Source organism: Serinus canaria, chromosome 4A (genome assembly GCF_022539315.1).
Source record: "Serinus canaria isolate serCan28SL12 chromosome 4A, serCan2020, whole genome shotgun sequence".
NCBI lineage: Eukaryota > Metazoa > Chordata > Aves > Passeriformes > Fringillidae > Serinus > Serinus canaria.
The window spans coordinates 6694329-6714094 of NC_066318.1; positions in this window are offsets into that span (position 1 = coordinate 6694329).

Genomic DNA, 19766 nt, shown 5'->3' on the forward strand with positions numbered 1-19766 from the left:
ATTTTCCAGCCTTGCTTTACATCAGCAACACAGAACATGGGGCATGAAGGACTCGGAGCGAGCCTCAGTGCCCGCCATCAGCGCATCCCTGCCCGGGCTGGGAACTTCGGAGCGGCTGGGGAGGTTTGTGGGGATGGGGATGGCCACGGGATGGCGTCTGGCGGCTTGCAAAGTGCAGGGCGGTGTTGGGAGAGCAGCGGTGATGGTGCCTGAAGTGCTCTGATCTGCACTGACCCTGCAGCTTCTGGGGCTAGAAGCTTCTAATATTTTCTTCCCTCTCACTTACCTTACTTCCCAGAGAGAGGGTCTGGACTTCTTCATGCTAGTAACCTTAAAACTGATTTTAAAAAAACTTCTCTGTGGCTCTAAGGATAACACAATTCCGTGCTAGAGGGGACTGGGATCAGATTTACTTGACAACCTGAAATGAGTGAATGGCCCTGTTCACAGTAAGACAGCTTTCCTAGCAGGGCATTGCACATTGGCTGTTTTCCCAGCCCGTGGAGCCTTTCAGGAGCCTGCTGTGGCATATTTTGGTTGGGTTTGGGGGATTGCAGAGTACAAGCTGGGGTTTTTCCCAAGTGCTGGTGCTGCAGTGTTCCCATTATACCACACATCTTCCTGTTGTTTCTCTGAGTGGGCACACACAGACCTGGATCCTGGAGAATGTACAGCAGCTTCAGCTCTGTGCCTGCAGCGCACAGGGAATGTCTGTCTGCATGGGAGCATCCAGCCATGGAGCCCTGCTCTGCTGCCCTGGCCAGGTGAGAGCTCAGGTAAGGCTGGCCAGAACAGGTTTGGGTGTCTGCTGCTGCTTTGGACAGAGATTTGGTTGTTTACTGAAAACCAAGGTGTCAAAGGGGGCAGCACCAGCTCTGGGCTGTGTGTGTGAGCTGCCTGCAGGGTCACAGTGTGGGCTGGCATGGTCCAAGTGCTGCCCTCCAGCTCTGTGGCTTTACCCAGTCCAGAAAAGAGCTGGGGGAAGGTGAGGGAGCCTCATGATCTTCCCAAAGGGCTTTGGGCTCCCTCCACAGTGAGTTCTGTGCTGGGCTGAGTACTGTCAGCACTGCTGCTGCTGGGAATTCTGGTTTGGCCCCTGGCTCAGAGGCTGGCCCTGCTGAGCCTGTGCTGCACGTAGGTTTGACTGGAGCTGGGAGGGTTTCTCTGCTCTTTCATAGTTTGCCTTCTCCTTTGCACGTCTCCAGCAGGAAGTGCAGATTCAGCAGGCATTGTATGCCTCAGCAGCCTGCCAGCTGCCTTGCTGAAGCTAATTCACAATTCAAGTCACTCCTGATAAGTTTGCAAACAATGTGCAGTGATTTCTGAGCTAGATAGCAGCTGAGCTGAACTCCTCCACTTCCAGCCTGTCAGTTGGACAAAGCTCTGCACTCACCTAGGGAAGCTCATGGGTCAAAAGTGGCCTCAGTATTTTGTGCTTCTGTGATATTTCATAAACTTCTTATTTGTTTGGGAGTAGCTTTGAGTGTCATCATTATTATTGAAAACCTCGAGTGTGTGGAGACACAGAGAGGTCATGTGGTTAATGTTGGTGGAATATGAGTCAGAAATTGAACCCAGGATTTCTGACTTGCAGTTTAGTTCTTTGATCACTGGATAATTGCGTTACCCCCTTTAAAACACACTGGAATAGCCTGGGAATTTCACTGGGAATAACTCCAGTCAAAACAACAGCAACATTTTTTTTCTTCAGCTAACTTCATGTGGCAGCCACTGGAAGTGTGCTCTGAGGAACTGGCCCAGAGGAAGAGACTCTGCACTCGTGGCTCATCAGCCCTGGCAGGAAGCAGCAGGTCAAACTTAGAAGGAACTTAAAAGCTAAAGAGTGAGTGGTGCAGCAAGAACTGCAAGAAAGCAAGGCTCCACAGTCAGCAGGGGAGCTTGGGGCTCTCTGTCCTTATTCCACTTCCTCTCTTCTTGCTCACTTCTGTTTAACCAAAGAGGTGCCAAGGTGATGATCTGTCAGATGGGAATTTGTAGGTGAGACTGTGCCCTCTCCTGATCTGAGCACAGCTCCCTCTGGAAAATGGGGCTGGTGCAGAAAACTCACTGTTTAATCTTCCTCAATATGTTTTTATGAAAATAAATGAAATCCTCATGCCTCTCTATCTCAGTTTGGCAGATAATGTTTTTTTTCAGACATGTGTAAGGTCAGTAGTCAAAATGTAGCAGTCTAGAACTGCAGGGTTTGACCATTCTGTGCAAAAATTGGTACAATACAGTGGCAGAAACAGGAATATATATTGCTCCTGCCAAATGATAGCAGAGTTTTTTCCCTAGGTAGGCTTTGGGAAGCCCTCCTTGGTGCACTTTCCAAAGGGCACGAGGTCACATCACAAAGCAGACTTACATTTTGGAGTGTATTTGTCTCTGTGCCATGAGTTGGGTCAGTTTTTTTTCACTCCTCCTTTAGTATTGGAATTGAAATTTCAAGTTGGAAAAATGTGAAAGCAATTGGGCCTAATCCATTCCTGTTGTTACCCCTTTTGTTTTCACTGGAGTTACTCCAAGGCTGAATTCAGCATATGATGAACAACTTGTTCTCCAAAGCTGGAACTTAGGGGAGAAGGTTTTAGGGATGATCACGCAACTCTGGGGCTCCTTCTCAAACAGCTGAAGCTCCCACAAGAGGGATGATATTTGGTGAGTTCAGATTATTGAATTTAGTGCAGCATTCTAGTAATAAGCCCTGTCATATAAGTCATAATAAGACATTATTATCCCTTAGAAGAATTACTTGAGTAAAACCCAACTGCTTGCTTAGATTAGATGGAAAAATCCTGTTGATCTCATTTACCAGTCAGCTGCACAGATACCAACCTTGAGCAAACACAAATGGTTCTGAGCCTGGCAATCCTCATCCTGCTCCCTGTCCTCGCATCTTCTCTGGGACCAGCCCCTCCAGGGTTGCTGCCTGTGAAATGCTCACTGCTCTTCATGCACTGACCATCTCAGCTGCAGCCCAGGGAGGTCTCCAAAGAGGTTCAAGCCCTAATTCTGTCTTGGCTAGATTGAAAAAGGAGGGTGCTACAAGCTATGGAGAAGCTGAGTGCATCTAGCTGAGCACTAGGTGCTGTTTATTTGAGTTTGGGGTGGGCACATTGTTTGTTTGTTGGGTTTTTTTTCAGGATCAAGGATATTGCTTTTAAGAACTAAGATGAAACTCTTTACAAATTTATAAGATGAACCAGACCTCTCTGCTGGTTAATTCCTCTTGTGTTCCTGTGAGCTGTTGGAGGGGTCATGGCAGAGGCAAGATCCCCATGGTAAAATTAAGCTTTTCCTTCTTGGAGAAATAACCATTACTGTCTCTCTGGCTCACTCCGTTTCAGTTACTTTCTAAACAACTTAGATCACAAAGGGCTCCAGGAGGGGTGCAGCACTTCCAAAGAAAAGGCCCAGATGACTTTCTCCAATTAAGGAGTCTTGTGAAAGTTGTGCTTCCTGCCCTTGCCCAGAGAATGGGATTTATAACAGATGCTTCTGCAGCCTGCATTGTATGATTTGGAAGGTGGAGGATGCACGAATCTCGTTGTGCCTGGGAGCCCAGGGCAGCTTTCTGCTGAACAGCACAGGTCCTGGCTGACAAACTGAAAATCCCAGAGCCCATCTGACACTGAGATCCCCTTCTTGCATGAGCTCTGGTGTGCTGAGGCACATCTCCTCAGCAGCTTTGCTCAGGCAGTGTCCAGTGCCTCAGCCATGGTATGTCCTTGGTCTTGCTGAGGTTGAGCACTTCTCTGTTACCCTTTGGTTTTCACCTTCCTCCTCCTTTCCTTTACTTCTGACCTGGGGATGCCAGCTGCTCTCCCTGCTGCTGCTCCTTCCAGACTGTCTCTGTTTTCAGTGAGCCAAGCCTCAATCTGTGCCCCCACAGCCCTGACTACCAAGGATGGTACAGAATGTGCTGAGACTAGAAACAGCACTACAGGAAGGGGCATTTACAGTGCTTATTACACTTAATTAGGACTAGAGGAAGTGCTTCCTTAGTGCCTCAGCTGATGCACTGGGTGAAATACTTTCTTCAGCAGTTTGATACTTAGGAAGTGGCAAGGAAGAACCCCTCACTTTTAGAACCAAAATAAAACAACTTCCAGTCTTACTTGTCTGGACCTGTTTCTCTCCACAGCAGAAAATGCATCACTAATAAGCTTGTTGGGGTAATGGTCAATGAGATGCCGTTTCACTTAGATCTGAGGAGATTTTAGGGAGAAGGCAGAAAATTTGATGTATTCTAGACAGTCACTGGCCCCAGGGTCAGTGGAACAAACACCAGGTCAGACCTGTCTGCAGAGGCCACTGGACCTGAGAGCATCGAGGGGGACGTCAGGGCCAGGCCCTGGCGAGGGCTGCGGATTTTACCTTTTTTTGTTCCCTTTAATTTTGCTGTAGTGCATGGCCATGCTTCAGGACTTCCAAGGGCTGCTTCTCTAATCTCCCCAGCAGGATTACTGCCTCTGGAAATCATGAGGGCTTGGACCAGCTATCAGCTTTATCAGGAAAGCTTCTTTCCGGCCAAGGCAGTGAGAGCTTTGCTAAGCGGGAACCTTGGGTTGAAGCCGCTCTTCTCATATTTCACAGATGGCCTCAATGAATGATTTACAGGGAGAGCAGAAGATTAGCCAGATTCCTCCAACTGCTTCTCAAGTCACAGAAAGCACTTGGTTTTGCTGGAGCGTGGGCCATTGCTATTTCTTTACCTCTTTAGAGGGTTTTGCAGTGACTAATTGCCCTGCACTCCCTTCCCTGGGGATCAGGTGTCTCCTGGGGAGGATCCACGCTCCTGCCCGTGCCCTGGAACAGCTGTGCCACTGCAGGCTGCTCCTTATGGGCAGGAACCCAACAGCCCTGAGGTGTGGTGTCTCCAGCTGGGTTTTACTGGAGAGGTTCGTGTCCTTCTGGAAGAGAGAAGGTAAAGGGAATACTTAAAATATGCAATGAGGTGTTCCCATAAAATTATCAAAAGCTTTGCTGAATCTTCCTGTGGAGAAAAGCATCACTGCAGAGTTCAAGTGAGCAGTGGTTTGGGAAGGGCAAAACCTCTAGCTTTAATATTTTAACTAGTCTCCAAGGCTTGGATGAGCTCTCCTGGGGGAAGGGAGATTACCCAGTGTTTGCCTGTTACAGAGCTTCTCACATTTTTCTCCTTTACACTTGGCAACCAGAACTCTGCGTCTGTCTCTCTATGGCAATCGCTACAGAATCCGGCTGTTTTAAAAGACTGCAGTATTGATTTAAACATCCAAATTGGAAAAACAGGGTTTAAAGTGGACCAACTTTTTCCTTTAGAGTGAGACTTGTTAAAGATCTTTGTTAAATTATTTTACAATTTGTCTCACAAGATGAACAGATCTTTGCCTGTAATCATTTGTATGATTTCCATTGTGCTTTTCTCCCCTGCCCACTAAATCAAAACAAAATCCTGAGGTCACTAAAGGGCTTGCAGGGAGGGATGGCCCATTGCTATCCATGTCTGAAGTGTGCATGCCATAAAGCCTAAAGCAGTATTGGCGTGTGCTGATCCCCTGTGAACAGGCTTTGATTTACAGCTGTCAGAGATGAGAGCTCTGGGGCTCGCTGGGGGAATCAACCCCTACCAGAAATGCTTAAAATACTTGGAGTTTAGCCAAGAGGTTAAGAAAAGAGGGGTTTGTGTCTTCCTTTCTCTCTGCTCTGATCTTCTCTCATACAACACTTAGAGCTGTGCAAGACACAGGGATGAGAAGAAACAGCCCAGACAGCTTTGTCCCCAGGATATCAAAAGTCATTGAAGATCCACAGTCTGCCCCAGAAGTACAAGCATAATAAAATTTGCAACTTTTCTGATTTTTGCATCACCATTAGACAGAAAAATTTGTCCTGAACCTACACCCTGGCAGTTCCTTTTGGTTGAACCTATGGCATAAAGGTTGATGAAAGCTCCCCCACCACAGTTCTTCAGGACAAAAATTTTCCCACAATAGCAAAATTTTAACACTGAAGCAGGGTGAGGGAAGAGTTATAAAAAATACAGGACCACAACATTCTGTTTTCTTCTCAGTGAAGGTAGAAATAAAACATTTGTGTACATTTCCAGGACAGAATATTATCTGCCACCAGTTGTGTCTCATATAAACGAGTTGTGCATTGGCATTTGTTGCACAGTTTTTCAAGCCTATCAGTCAGCAGAGCAGACCTTTATTTTGAGATGACTGCATCCTCCCCATGATCCAACTGGCCTGTAGGAGCAGAATATTAACACCAAACATCACTTTAAAAGCAAATGGCATCCTTTGATGTTTAAATATAAAAAAGGACAGCCTGTGTTTATGAGGGCAGCACCAAATCTCAGGGGATTACTCACCATGGCAATTTTTTGAGGCTTTTAAGTCACTCACACAGATTTTATCCATAGGCTGCCAGACCAGGAGGATCCCTGGGGTTGCCTGAATATGATCTCCCAACAGTCACCATGGAAGGTCTTGGAGCCCTGCAAGTCCTCATCAAAGGCTGAGACTCCACTTCTCATTGCCAAGCAGATGGGGCTGTTGATCATGGTTTGAAAAGGCACTGTCAAAAGATGGAGAAATTAACAGGAAGAATTCAAAGTTGTGAGAAAAGACTGTGAAATAGTTAATGTCCTTAACTTTTAAATATCTCTCTCATTATTTTCAGATGTAAGATCGTTGTGCCAGATGCACCAAATGGACACCTGGGACCCCAATGTCATACTCAGAAAAGGTGCTGGGCTGTGAGTCCAGCATTCCAGCCTTGTGCTGTGAATCCCACCACATGTGCATGTCTGGAAGCCTGTGTCAGCAATGGTGGGACAGCTCTGCAATACACTGCTAGAAAACCTTCCTCTTGCAGTGCTGTCTTGCTTTTTATTCTTTTCCTCCTGGTTTTCTATTCCTCCTGTCACTGCCAATGCAGCAGTGGATCTGCTCCTCCAGGAGGGATCGCTCTCTGTGTGCCTGTGGTGTCTCAGGTTTTAGCTTCTATATTTTCAGATTCTGTGCTGCTTTAGTGTGTAGTTCTGAGCTTCATATTAGGGGATGGTGAGCTCTCTGCACAGAGCAGGGAGACAAAACAATTCCTGCTCTAGCTGGGGACCAAGGACAAATGATCCAAATCTCAGCCCAAGAGCACAAACACCGTGGGCTGAAGAGAGAAAAACAAGCAGGATGGTACTGCACGGGCTAAAGCTGGAATTGGACAATTAACTCCAATATGCAAATGGACCAGAACTTACAAAAGTGAGAGACCCTGTGACCAGCTGTCTGTTTTGTCAGTATTTTGGTTCATCTTGGGTGCAGCCCTGGTTGGGCTCTTGTGCTGCCCAAGGTGGATCCATGGAAGCCTTTTAATAAATCCCTATTTTATTCTTTAACTCTGTGCAGCCTCTGTTCCAGGTCAGCCTTTCCAAGGCATCACCTGCCCTTGTCCATGCACAGATTTAAGATGTCCCTTTTCAAAGGCAAACAGGACTTGGAAAAAGCAATAAGCTAAACACTGAAATAAAAATGTATTCTTGAGATTACTAAAATGCATGTTTCTTACTATTTTGTGAGGATTCTGCCTGACACCGGCATAAGGGTGATTGCTTGGGAGCAGAGACAGGCAGGGACAGGAAAGGAAACAGCTGTGATCCCTTTTTGGAGTGTTTGCTCTTATTCATCCCCTTAGATGTATCCCAATGTAAATAACCTTTCAGATCACTTTACAAAGTGATTGCTAAGTGGGACTGAGGAGAAGGTATTCTGTAATGTAATAATTTCTGTCTTTTCATTTTCTTGCTTGGTCATAGAGAGGAAATGTGGCTGGTTGTTAATTTGGAAGCATTTGTAGTGGTGAAGGCATAATAGATATGAAAGTTCACAGGACTCTGACAACTGCCAGTGTACTGAGGCTTGCAGATGAAAAAATGAAAGCTGCCTGTAAAACATTCCCATTTGTCATGGAAACCCTACAATACCCCAGGACATCTGCTTGCCTGGGATCTGTACCTCATATGTAAGGAACCAGAACAGACATGTGCTGTGTTGTACAAAAAAGAACAACCCCAAAGAGACAGGTAAATCATTCTTTATAAGGGAAAAACATCATCTAGAATTAATGTTTTCTGTAAAAGATGATTTTCAGGGTTTGCTTGCAATCCACCATAATCAAAAATATGGTTCAAAGTACATAAATTACAGCCTTTTATATTCTAATGCCCAAGTGCCTCCTCTGGAGATGGATTTGGTGGTGCTGCAAGTGTGTCTGGAGAGCTGGTGGGGTCTGGTTTGGCAAGGAGCTCTCCTGCTGTTCAGCACAAAAGAGAAACGGGTGGCAAAAGTTTCCTGGGAGATGCTGGTCTGGAGTCTTTTTTCCCCTCAAGCCACTCTGTGCTTTACCTTGCCCTCCATACTAAATAATTTGGTGAGGTTTCACTTGAAAATTAGAATGGAAAAAACCAGTCCTGGGCTGCAGCTTTACCAAGCACATGGGAATTAGGAAAGGCTAAGCTGTGATGCAAAAGTAGCACAAATTTTATGCAAGGAGTGACCTTCTGGAAAACCTCCCTCTGGTTGTTTTGTGGTGCATTTCTTTTTCATGGGGTATCTTTGCAAGGGTTTCAAACACATCCTTGAACTTCAGTGTGACTGGGTTGCTTGGGAGACTGCCACAAAAGGTCCTTCAGAAAAACAGGGGTATTGCTGTGAAGTTCAGGGAGGAGAAATAATCCCCATCAAGCTCCCCATGAGCCTCTTTTTGGTATATTTTTAGCAATGGCTCCTTTTAGTTTAGTCTGTGTCAGGAAATTCTGTACTGAGCTTCCCACTGTGCCATGCTGTGCCTGCAACGTCACACGGGCAATGCACCTCTGTGTGGAAGAGTTTATCTAATATTAATTTCCTTAACTTTGGCAGATCCAAAGATTTCCTCCCATCCTTTCTTCTTCTCTCCACTTTTTGGTTATGGCTTCAAATAACCAAACCAAGGAAGAGAGCAAACCTTGTAGAACAGAACTGACAAAATTATGAAAATAAAATGGCAAGATTAACCCAATTGCAGGCTTAGTGTGCACAGACATAGGAAAGTGAAAGAATACTGAAGGAAGCTTTCAAAACTTTGTTTCTTTGCCAGAGCTGTCTCCAGACACTAATTTAGCTGTGCTAGTAATGCATTTAAATGTGTTCCTCTGTTAAGCAATATATTCCCTGTGGAGCAGCTCTGGAGCAGCTGTTAGCTACAGGCTCTCTGCAGGCTGAGGTCCCTGGGTCAGGAGCGCTCCTCTTCCACCAGCACAGCCCCTGCCCTGCTCCACACTCCCCTGATCTGTCTTCAGGCAAGGTGAGCTCCACCTTTCAAAGAGCTGTAGCTCAGCTGCTGACAGAGGCTGAGGGCAGCTAGAGTGTTTGCTGCTCTGCCAGAGGGAGACGGCGTGTCTGGAGACTCAGCACTGTCCCTTGTCACACCTGGAGACTCAGCACTGTCCCTTGTCACACCTCTGCTGAAAACAGCACTGACTTTGCTCTGAGGAACAGTGCCTGGCTGCTGCATGCTCACTGCAAGTCACATAACCTGCTGCTCCCATGCATTCAAACACAGACACTTCATTTTCTTTAACCTGGTCTTCCTTTTCCAGTGCCTCCAGGCTCACAGAGAGCCCATGGCCAGCTGAGACACCAGGGCTGAAGGAGAACAACCTTGACTTTGTTGCTGCTAAAGAGAGAGATTACATTTAATGTAAAAGTTATTGTCTTGGGCAGCCTTCATCTCACCAGTGCACAATTCCAGAATGCTTTAAATTAAGTCTGGAGGCTAAAAGTGTGTTAGTCATTGCCCATACATCTTGGGGGAAGCAGGGCTCTCTAAAGTTATTGTTAGCATTAGGCATCTGGTTTATGTTTATAATGATTTATTCAGCAATGGGAGACAGGTACAGAACTATCGTGAAAGACAAACTAGAAAAAATTGGGTTTTTCAAAGCTCTGAAGCCATTGTTAAATCAAAGTTGTCTGACTTCAAAAGGAATATATAACTTGATTAGATTCTTTAAACAATGTACAATGCTCACAAAGTTGGCAGCTATTATTAGAGGCAGAGTTGGTAGCACAGCCTGCTCTGGAGGTTCATGTCCCCTCTAAGTACAAGATCCTGTTCTTATGTCATGACTCTGGCTTTTGGTTTTTTTTTAAGAAAAAAAATCAGCCAAGTACTTCAATGGCCTGCAAGAGCCAGGGAAGAATACATTATTTTTTTCAGTGTTAGAATAATTCAGGAAATCCTTTCTTTGCAAAGACCTAATGCTTCCATGCTTTGAAAGGGGGACTTGCAGTGCAAAGTGGGAAGATGGGCTTTGTGCTAAAGAGGGCGTGTTGCCATTGCCATAAGGGTCTGGCCACAGTTTTTTCAGTTTTATGAGGCTCTGAAGAAGTCTAGTTGTGTTTGTGCAGTAGGGCTTTGCAAGGGCTTAGCTAGGATTAGAGAAGAGTCTCTGCTCGTGTCTCCTCGTGCCTGGCCCTCCCTGGCCTGTGCCACTGGTGGAATTGATCTTTCTCATCTCCTCTGCAGCAGGACTTGGGGAGGGACAAGGGGCAGCCCAGCCACTGCAGTGCTGACATGCTGGAGCAGGGATGGGGGCTGTGCCTGGAAGAAGGAGCCAGTGGGACAGGACAGGTTGGGAAGGATAGGCTGAGAGGTTCTTTGGTTCTTTGCCTGTTTGATCCCCTCTCCCAGCCTGATGGGTATTCTCTTCCTCTCCTGCCAGAAAAGACACTCACAAGCAATAATCCTCATTCCCTCCAGGTGGGGATCAGGCAGGTAACACACCTCTGGCTGCAGCTGCCCCAGGTTGTGGAGCTCTCACCTCAAGGGCAGGAGGGCAGCCCAGGCGCTCCTGGGATGGAGGTGAAAGCTGAGTCTGGAGATCCTCAGCTCTTTGCTGAGCACACAGTTGTTCACCCCACCTATTTTTTGGATAAAAGAAGCTGTTCTGGCTTGCAGCTGGAGCACTCAGCAGGTTCAGTCTCCACAGTGGCAATCCCAAGCTGCTGGACAGGGGCTTCTCAATTTTCTGTGACACAGAATGGATAAATCCTTGTCATCACTCTGTTCTCTGCCTTGTTCCAGACTAACCTGCCTTCCTGCTGAGGAGTGGTGAAGGGACACAGGGACTGGGCAGCCAGAGGTATCAGCTGCCAGAGCAGGCTGGAGATTTCCAGTGCCTACTGTTTGCCTGCAGGATGCAAACCAGGTCTGTGCAACTACAACTGCATGCAGGCATTGGATTTACTTACCTTGTTTTTTTACTCTCCAAAATATCCCTTGACCAAGGGATGACCCCACTTTGGGTTTGCCATCCTGCCAAGGAAAAATTCAGTAAAAGGTTGTGGATTTGGGAGGAACACATTGCTCATGGCAAACTTACCAGGGCTCTGCTATAAACTCAGCACACCTGTGCCACCAGGTTCTGCCAGTTCTGGGCAGAGTCACCTGTCAGACCTGCAGCCATCCCACAATGGAAATAAACAACCCATGTTTTGCATGGTTGCCCTTCACCTGAAGCGAACCCTACACACACCACCCGTCCCATCGTTCCTTGTCCTGGCCAAGGCACCGCCTCAAAGGTGTTCCTGGGCTGGGGAAGAGCACAGCACACCCTGAGTGCCTCTGGGTGACATCCCACTGTGGGACACACATGGTGGGAGCACCAAACCAGCACTCGTTGTGGGGAGTTCGTGGAGCTGCTGGAAGAAAGCCAACATCCCACTCCTGCTTGAGTTAGAAAAATGTCCCTGCCCTGGATCCACCCAGCTCAGCTAGAGCAGGGCTGCTTGGCCAGACGACAGGCCTGGCTCTCTCTCCAAAATGGATGAGTGCCAAAGGGGATTTTTAATTTCCAGATGCTTTTAAAATAAAAATAAAGCCTCTGCTGTAAACTGGCTTTGAATGGACGCCTCCCCTTCAGCCAAATAGCTGACTGATACCAGTGAGCTGACTGGGCAATAAAACCTTGCACTGTAGTCTGCTGCATGGTGAGCACTGGCCAGCCCTGTGCCGAGCTCTGCAGTTGGACGGGCTCCCTGCAGAGCTGGGGGTCCCATGGAGCCAGCCACCTCACAGAACCTGCCCTCCCCACAGAGCCTGCCCTCCCTGCCACCAGGCAGGCAGATACCCTCCCAAAGCCCTCTGGCTCCAGATAAAAATCTTTATGCACTCTTGATTTCCACTTTGCTCTTTTGAGGGGAGATGAAAATGCTTTGCAAGAAGAAAGTTGGCACTAGTGGAATGGGAATGAAAAGATTTTGGGGGAGTGTTGTCCTGAACATTCAAAAGGTGTGTGGATGTGGCTCTTGGGGACGTGGTTTAGCAGTGAACACAGAGGTGCTGGGTTAATGGCTGGACTGGAGGATCTCAGGGGGCTTTTTCATCCTAAACCACTCTGCAATTCTACTCTGGGGTCAGGAGTGGTGACAGGGTGACATTGCAGGACCCTGTGCACCTTGCTGGGGATCAGGACACAGATGTTTCTAAGCCCTGGGTGAATCCCTCCACAAGCAACCTAAACCTGGTAGCTGCCAACCAGTAGAACAAGACTGGTGCATAAATTTCCAGTGTCCCTGGGCAGCCACCCAGCTGTGCTCCAGGGCCCTGGGAGCTGGGGCAATTCCTCCATAGCCCCCATAACCCAACTTTGGCTGCCCACTAGAGATTTGGGCATCCCCAGCCTGTGTGGAGGTGGCTGTTTCATGTGATTATTCTTATTTCTCCATGGCAGCTGGGGGTGCCCCAGCCCAAGACATGTGCTATGGCTATCAAAATGTAAATGAGATGGCTCCCACATCTGTGCTAATGCCAGTCAGGATGGGCCATGGCAGGGACAGGGACACCTGAGGCTCTGCAGCCCATCACCTGCTCACTCACCTCCTGCTGCCCACCATCGAGGGTTCCAGAGACATCTTTTCACTGGTGTTTGAAGGCAGGGGTTAAAGGCAGCACACGTGGGTGCTTTCCCCTCCTGCTGGAGGTCATCCAGGTGTGCAGTGGCTCTGCCTGGCAGCACCTTCAGGGGCTCCTCTGCCAGGCATTGTGTGACCCACAGGGGAGGGAGGACGTGTCTAATCCTTGCTCCTGTTTCAAATGTCGTTTGATTCCACGTGGCACCTCACAAAAGACTGAATGGACAGCAAGCATAAGGGCAGAATTATGGTTATGCTGGGAATGCCTTTGAACAGCCCTGGCCTGCCTCCGCAGGCACTGGCTGGCACCAGGGACGCCATGTGCTTCTTGTGTGTCTGAAGTTTTGAAGGTGGGAGACAGGATCCTGACTACAATATTTGCATCTGGATTAGACTTTCAAATGCCAGAATGTACATCTGTGTTGCTCCATGTTAGTCATTTCTTCCTGACTTGATGTGCCTGGTCATTGAGTAAGAACCACAAAAATTTGCTTTTTTACCCTGCTCTTGTTGGCTTATTAATTACATCTCCTGTGACACTGCAGTCTGGCCTCAACAGATTCGTTTGGGATTCTCCTGTGATATGCATGCTGTAGCAGCAGATAGCAGCACATAATCATTTAACATATGAATGCTGTCAGAGAGTTTAATCAAACCCAAAATTGTCGCCTTTGTGCCTCGCACTAAAACTCGTTGTGACTGCACGAAGTGAGCCCAGCTCCCCAACACAAAGAGCAATTGCAGCCTGCCTCTTTGTCTACTCTCATTGTATAATTTCCTGAAGCCTGCCCTGTTCCACCTGCTCACTAATGTTAAGCTTATTTGTGGATAATTTATATGCAGCCCATTCCACAAATGCACAAAATGCATGGGGTTTTTTTAGAGGAGCTGTGGGAACGAGCCTCTCACCACTCGTGTTCCCTCCAGGCTGTAAATCCCGAAGTCCAAATGCTTCATCAGCATTTTCTGAGCCTTCCCTGAAACACCGATGAGTTCCTGTCCTCGCACCGGGAATTCAAACGCTCTTTTGGGGGATGGGGGATAAGTCACAATTTTTAATTTTTTTTTTTTTTTAACCAAAACCAGAGGCAGGATGGCTGGGCGGGCTGCTGCCCCTCCGGCTCGCTCCACGGGCAGAGCGCAGAGCGTTTCTGCGGCGCTCGCAGCCCCGGCCCGGCGCTCCCGGAGGAAGTGCGGGGTTCCTGGGAAGCATTGTTCCCGTGCTTGTTTGTTCCGCGCCGGGAAGAAGCAGAATAAAGGGCAGCATACGGGAGCGGCTCCCGCCGAGGGACCCGGCAAACCGGCCCGTGTGGCCCGGCTGAGCCTGCAGGAGCAGCCCTGCCCGCACACGGCCGCTGCTCCGTGCCTGAGCCCGCACCTGCGTGCGTGGAGGTGTCCGCTGCTCCCAAGGGCTCTTCTGCACGGAGAACAGGCACAGCTTTGCTGCTGGAGGCTCTCAGCTACGATCCCAGTGCAGCATTCAAAGGAGGGATGTTTCTCTCCCGAACTGTCTCCATCACCCCTTGAAATGTGAATGTGACCTCAGGACCAACCAGGCTGATGCTTCAGGAAAGCTCTGCCCTGCTCTTCCCTTTAACTAACTCTTTAAAACACCCATCACCGTCCTCCTGGTCCCCTGTGACCACCCTGGGACTTCAACGCAGTCCTGCACCATCTCTGCCAATGTTGCACCTCCTAGGATGCTCACTCCAGGCAGGCAGAGCCAAAAAAAAAACCCCAAAACCAGCCTGTCTGCTGAGCAAAAGGTCCAGGAGGAGGAAAAATAAACACAGGAAAAGCCACAACATTCAATAACTGGACATATCACTGGATACTTAAATGATGACAAGGTCCCTACAGGCTGTGTTTGCAGAAATGTTTCAGAAGTGGCATAAATTTTACATGAAATAAAATAATAGCAAGGCAACAGTGTCACAGATAGCATCTGTGTCTGGCACTTGAAACAGCTGATGTGGTGACTTCCAGCCTGATAGAGCTGCCAGGCTCTCAAAGAGCACACTGGTACCCACTGAGACATGGGGAAACTGAGGCAGGAGTGTATGCCTCAGCTTTTCCCACCAAACTAGCAGCAGGACAAAACTGCCCCTGGATGATGGATGGGAACACCATAGTGCCCCCTCCTACCCCAACTTCATCCCCATCCCAGCTCACCCCCAGACCACTCATGTCATGTTATGTTCTCTAATCTCCTCCTACCCTGTCCCAACCCATCCTGTGCCTCTTCTTGTCCTGGTAAGACAGCACAACTCACCATGGGATCCTCAGGGATGTCCTGCTCCCACTCCAGGTGCTGCACCAGTGCCAAGGGAAGGACCAACAGCAGCTTTTTTTGTGCTGGGGAGTTCTGCAGGGAAAGCTTGGATTTGACCCTCTGCCACCCTGCTCCTGTTGAGCTTGCATAAAAAAACTTCTGCTTTCCAATGAAAAAAGTTTGTTCATGGTCTTTTTTTTTTTTTTTTTTTTTTTTTTTTTTGTGTAGGGCATGAATGGGAGAATGGGACAACTGGGATTGACTCCTATTCCCAGGAGTTGCTGGCCTGACAAATGACTCCTTAAATATTGCAGACTATTAAAACTACTGCTGATAAAAAGCAAGAATCTGGGAAAACAGACTAGACTGGACTATTTTTAGAAGCAGTGGCATCTGGACAGCATGAGAAATGCTTTGTACAAATTTAGTACAGCTGATGTTTGAACAAGAAATTTGCTGGCAAAACTCCAGCACAGGCACTGTGACCAGCACAGACCAGCAGCTCCAAAGCCAGTCAGGAACACCCATGGCCAGGTGTCACTCAAGGCCACCTACAATAGGGACACAAGAGCAGCCAGCACTTGGGGGGCTCTGGACAAGGATTTGCTGTGATGCTGTGTCCCTGGGCAGATGTGTCACACCATGGTGCCACCACTGCAGTGTCTGTGCCAGAGGCCAGCTGGTCTGCTTCAGGTAGAGTTGGAATGAGAGGCTCGGCAAAGTTTGTGGTCAAAAAACTCAACACTGTCAGCATTTAAAATAGCCAAACTATTAAAAAACTAAGTGCTGGTGACTCCTGATCCCAGACAATTTGCCTGCCTGCATTTCTGCAGCAGCTGGGCTTGAGAGAGGGAAAAGCCCTGCAAGTGCAGTGTGGTGCTCCTCAGTAAGGGGACATACTCATCTTACATCCAGAGAGCCATTTAAATTGCTGATAGAAAACAGACATTGCCTGGCATGTATTTTCTCTCCATCCGTGCAAGGAATTAATTGCCCTCATGTTGTTACTGATACGTCCCTCTCGGTTTTATTTAACAATGATTTGGATTTGGAATCAGGGTCCAACTGACTCCAGGTGTGACTGAGGGGACATTGGCCTGGACCAGTGAGGTTTGAAAAATGAGTGGCACAGCTCCCCCCCGCAGACTTGTCCTGCACAGACTGAGGGTGTGGGGGGAACCAGCCAGGCATGACCAAGGAGTAGGCAGCTCCAGGAACTGCAACTCCCCAGTTTGCAGGGCGATGGGATGGCCAGCACAGCTGTCCCCTGCAGTGTGTGGGACTGACACTGAGGGTGCTGCACAAGACACCAGCCTGGAGTGGGGTTTTTGTGCAATCTGGCAGCCAAGTCCTTTAATATACCTGTGTAGTCAGTGCTGATGCCAAGGGTCTAGGGAATGGCAGTTTTGCTACCGTGATGTGGCCCTGGACTGATGTATCCTCATTAGCAGCAGCTCCACCACCTCCCTGCATCCTGCCGGACCTACCTCCTTCCTCATCCCTGTAGGACACTGCTCTTACTCTGCAGACTGGACCCCCTGCCCTACCCTCCTCTTTGAACACACCAGTCTCTGCACCACTACTCCCATCTGGCTGTGTATACAGAGACTGGCTCCAGTCCTCGCAGGGAGAATCAGGTCTTCCCCCAGATCCCAGCAAGGGCACAGGGTGCCACCGAGCTGGGGGTGAGAGGGAGCCCAGCCCTTCAGTTACAGAAAAGGCAGCAGAGACACTCCTGATGGCTGTGTCGTGATGGAAGTAATGAAAATGTGCCCAAGTTAAACCCTGGCCATCTGTCTCTGTTTTGTAACCTGCTTCTCTGGTTGGAGCTGGCAGCTCAACACTCAGCTAGCTATGGAGCTTTTACAAAGGTTGTTGGAGGGAGTGTGAACCATCTTGCCATGGCCTTGGGCTCCCAGACCAATTTCTTCATGGAAAAAGCTCTGAGTTCTAGACAGAGCACTTGAGCACAGATGGGGCAGTTGTGAGTGGCTGAGAGCCCCTCGGAGCCAGCTCACCCAGGTTTGCAGCCCACCAGCAGCAGAAGAGGCAGGCACAGGGAGAGGGAACCAGCCACTGGGGAGGGGGTCTGGGCACAAAACCTCCTTTGTGCAGCCCAGACACACAGAGGCCACAGCACCCCCAAGAGACCTGGCAAGTCCCTGTCCCCTCGCCCAGTGACAGAACAAACTGTCACTTCCCTTCCCCCCACTGCATTTGCTGTGGTTGCTGATTGTTTGTATTTGGACATCCACTGGGTACTGGTGAAAGCACTGAGAGTCCAGATTCTCAGAGTTTTGGGTATTTCAACACCAGTGATTATTCATCCAGTAATCTCAGATTGGAGTGTGGTTTTTATTATTTGCTACTCTTCAGTGTCCTGTTTAAAATGTTTCCAGCCCAGGCACCGGAAGAGCTGCCCTGTGCCCAACCAGACACACGCACACACAGCACAGCTCACTGGCACAAAACACTTCCCAAACATCTTGGTGAGCACACAGCATGTGGGAACAACCCAGCTCAGCTCAGCAACCCTCATCTTTCCCCAAAGGAGACTCTGTTTGCTGTGGTGATGACCTCTGTCTCTATAACCAATCATTAAAACAGAGTATTTATTTCCTATCTTCTGTTTCTCCTGGAGGATACAATTATGTCCCAGAGTCAGCAGTCTAATAATTCCTGTCCCTACACACTGTGACCCCATGAGCAGGAGAGATATTGTCCCAAGGAGATGCCTTTAGCTGATGGGGAAAGCTCCTGAGGAGGGGAAGGTATACTGGGCTGGCTAGGAGGCAAAACCAGAGCTGGTTTAGAGTTGGGGTGCTCTTCTAAGCAGGACATCAAAGTATTTCCCAGAACTTCCCTCCCTGCAGATGGAGGAAGAGCCTGAAAAGAGTTGATGCAGATGGATGGTGCATTGGTTTTAGATCTTGTTTTTCCTATGTACCCTTTGCAATGCCTCAGCTGCCACAAGGCAGGTGTGACACGAGCTGACAGGAGAGCTGCATCTGAGAGCAGCCAAACCTCTGTGTCATCTGCAGCCCTCCAGCATCTCTGAGCACATCCTGCTCTGCACACCCGGCTGGTTCCGCAGGTCCAGTGCAAAGGACTCGCAGCTCAGGAGTTTAACAGAGCTGAGCAGAGGAAGAAGGGCAGCAGATGCCTGTGCTGTGCTGTGAATTATCAGCCCAGATCTCAATAGAGGAGGCCCTGAAGAGCCCTTTGCAGGTAAGGCTGTTGGATCTGCCACCAGCCCTGATTTTGGGCCCTAACTGCTGACCTGCTTGCAGGGAAGAGCTGCACCACCCTCCTGCCTCAGGCCACTCACAATAGTCAGTGTCTGAAAGAACATTTGGGCTCTGAGCAGAGGGAACAGGAACCCAGTTGAAATGCTGCACTAAAAATAGCCCCATGTGTGAGTAGGAGCACACTGTGGTTGGCTGGGGTTTCATATCCCTGAGGAAGCCTGAGCTGAGCAGAGACTCTTCAATCCCATTATTGTCCACCTTCCCCCTCTCCCTCCAGAGACACCCTGGGGACTAATCAGCAAATAAATGGCTTTCCACAGGACAGCAATGGCTTCTGTGATCAATCTCCATGAGATGTGGTTTGGTAGCTTTGCAAGAATCAAGCCAGCTGCCAGTATGGACCAGAATAAATAAGAAAAGCTGAAACAGGGCTGTGAGGATGGAGAGGCAGAACACCGGGGCCAAGGAACACAGCGCAAGCCACCTCAGGAACACTGCAGAGATGGGACTGCCTGGGATGGGTGACCCCGGGGAGCTGCAGAGCTGCCCTGCTTTGTGCCCTGCTGATGAGAGAAGCGCATCTCAGGGCATTTAATTTTAGCAGAGTCAGGCTACCAGGGATGTGGGTGTTTGTTCATTTGACTTGGCTGGTTTGGGTTTTCATTAAATGCCTCCTAGAGCCACAAAAGTCAAACTCCAGATTAACCCAAATTTGCTGTCACAGTCACATTAGAGCACTGAGGATTGCAAATGCAGTCTACACCAGATCTCATCCATGTGGCTTCTCCACACAGAACTCCCTGGCTTTTCACTGTCCAAAGGGAAAGACAGATCAAGGTGGATGCTGGGTGTCACAACCCAGACAGCCTCTGCCTCTGTACCCACTAGCCCATTCCTGAGACCCCTCCTGCCCCTCTGGTGCCTGCTTGGACCAGCCCCATCCGTCTGTCCCTCCTGACGCCCCAACCAGCATTCATGCAAAGCCCTCATTACTGAGGCCTATGCAATGAAACATGAAGGAGGTGGATTAGGATTTCAGTGGCAATTAATGTGCCTTTCACCTTTCCAGTGTCTGCCTTGGATATCTCATCCAGTGCAAAGGGGGGGGTTTCTGTGAGCCACCAAATGCTGGGCACATACCCAAAAGTGTGCCTGCAGTTCAGTGCCTGTTGGGTCAGAAACTACTGGGATCCAAGGGATGGTGCCTCACTGTCACAAAATATTACTGCTGATGGAAAAAGAAGTTTGTTGCTCACTCAAGAAAAATAAATCCTTGACCCTTTACGAGACCTGTGCAGTAGT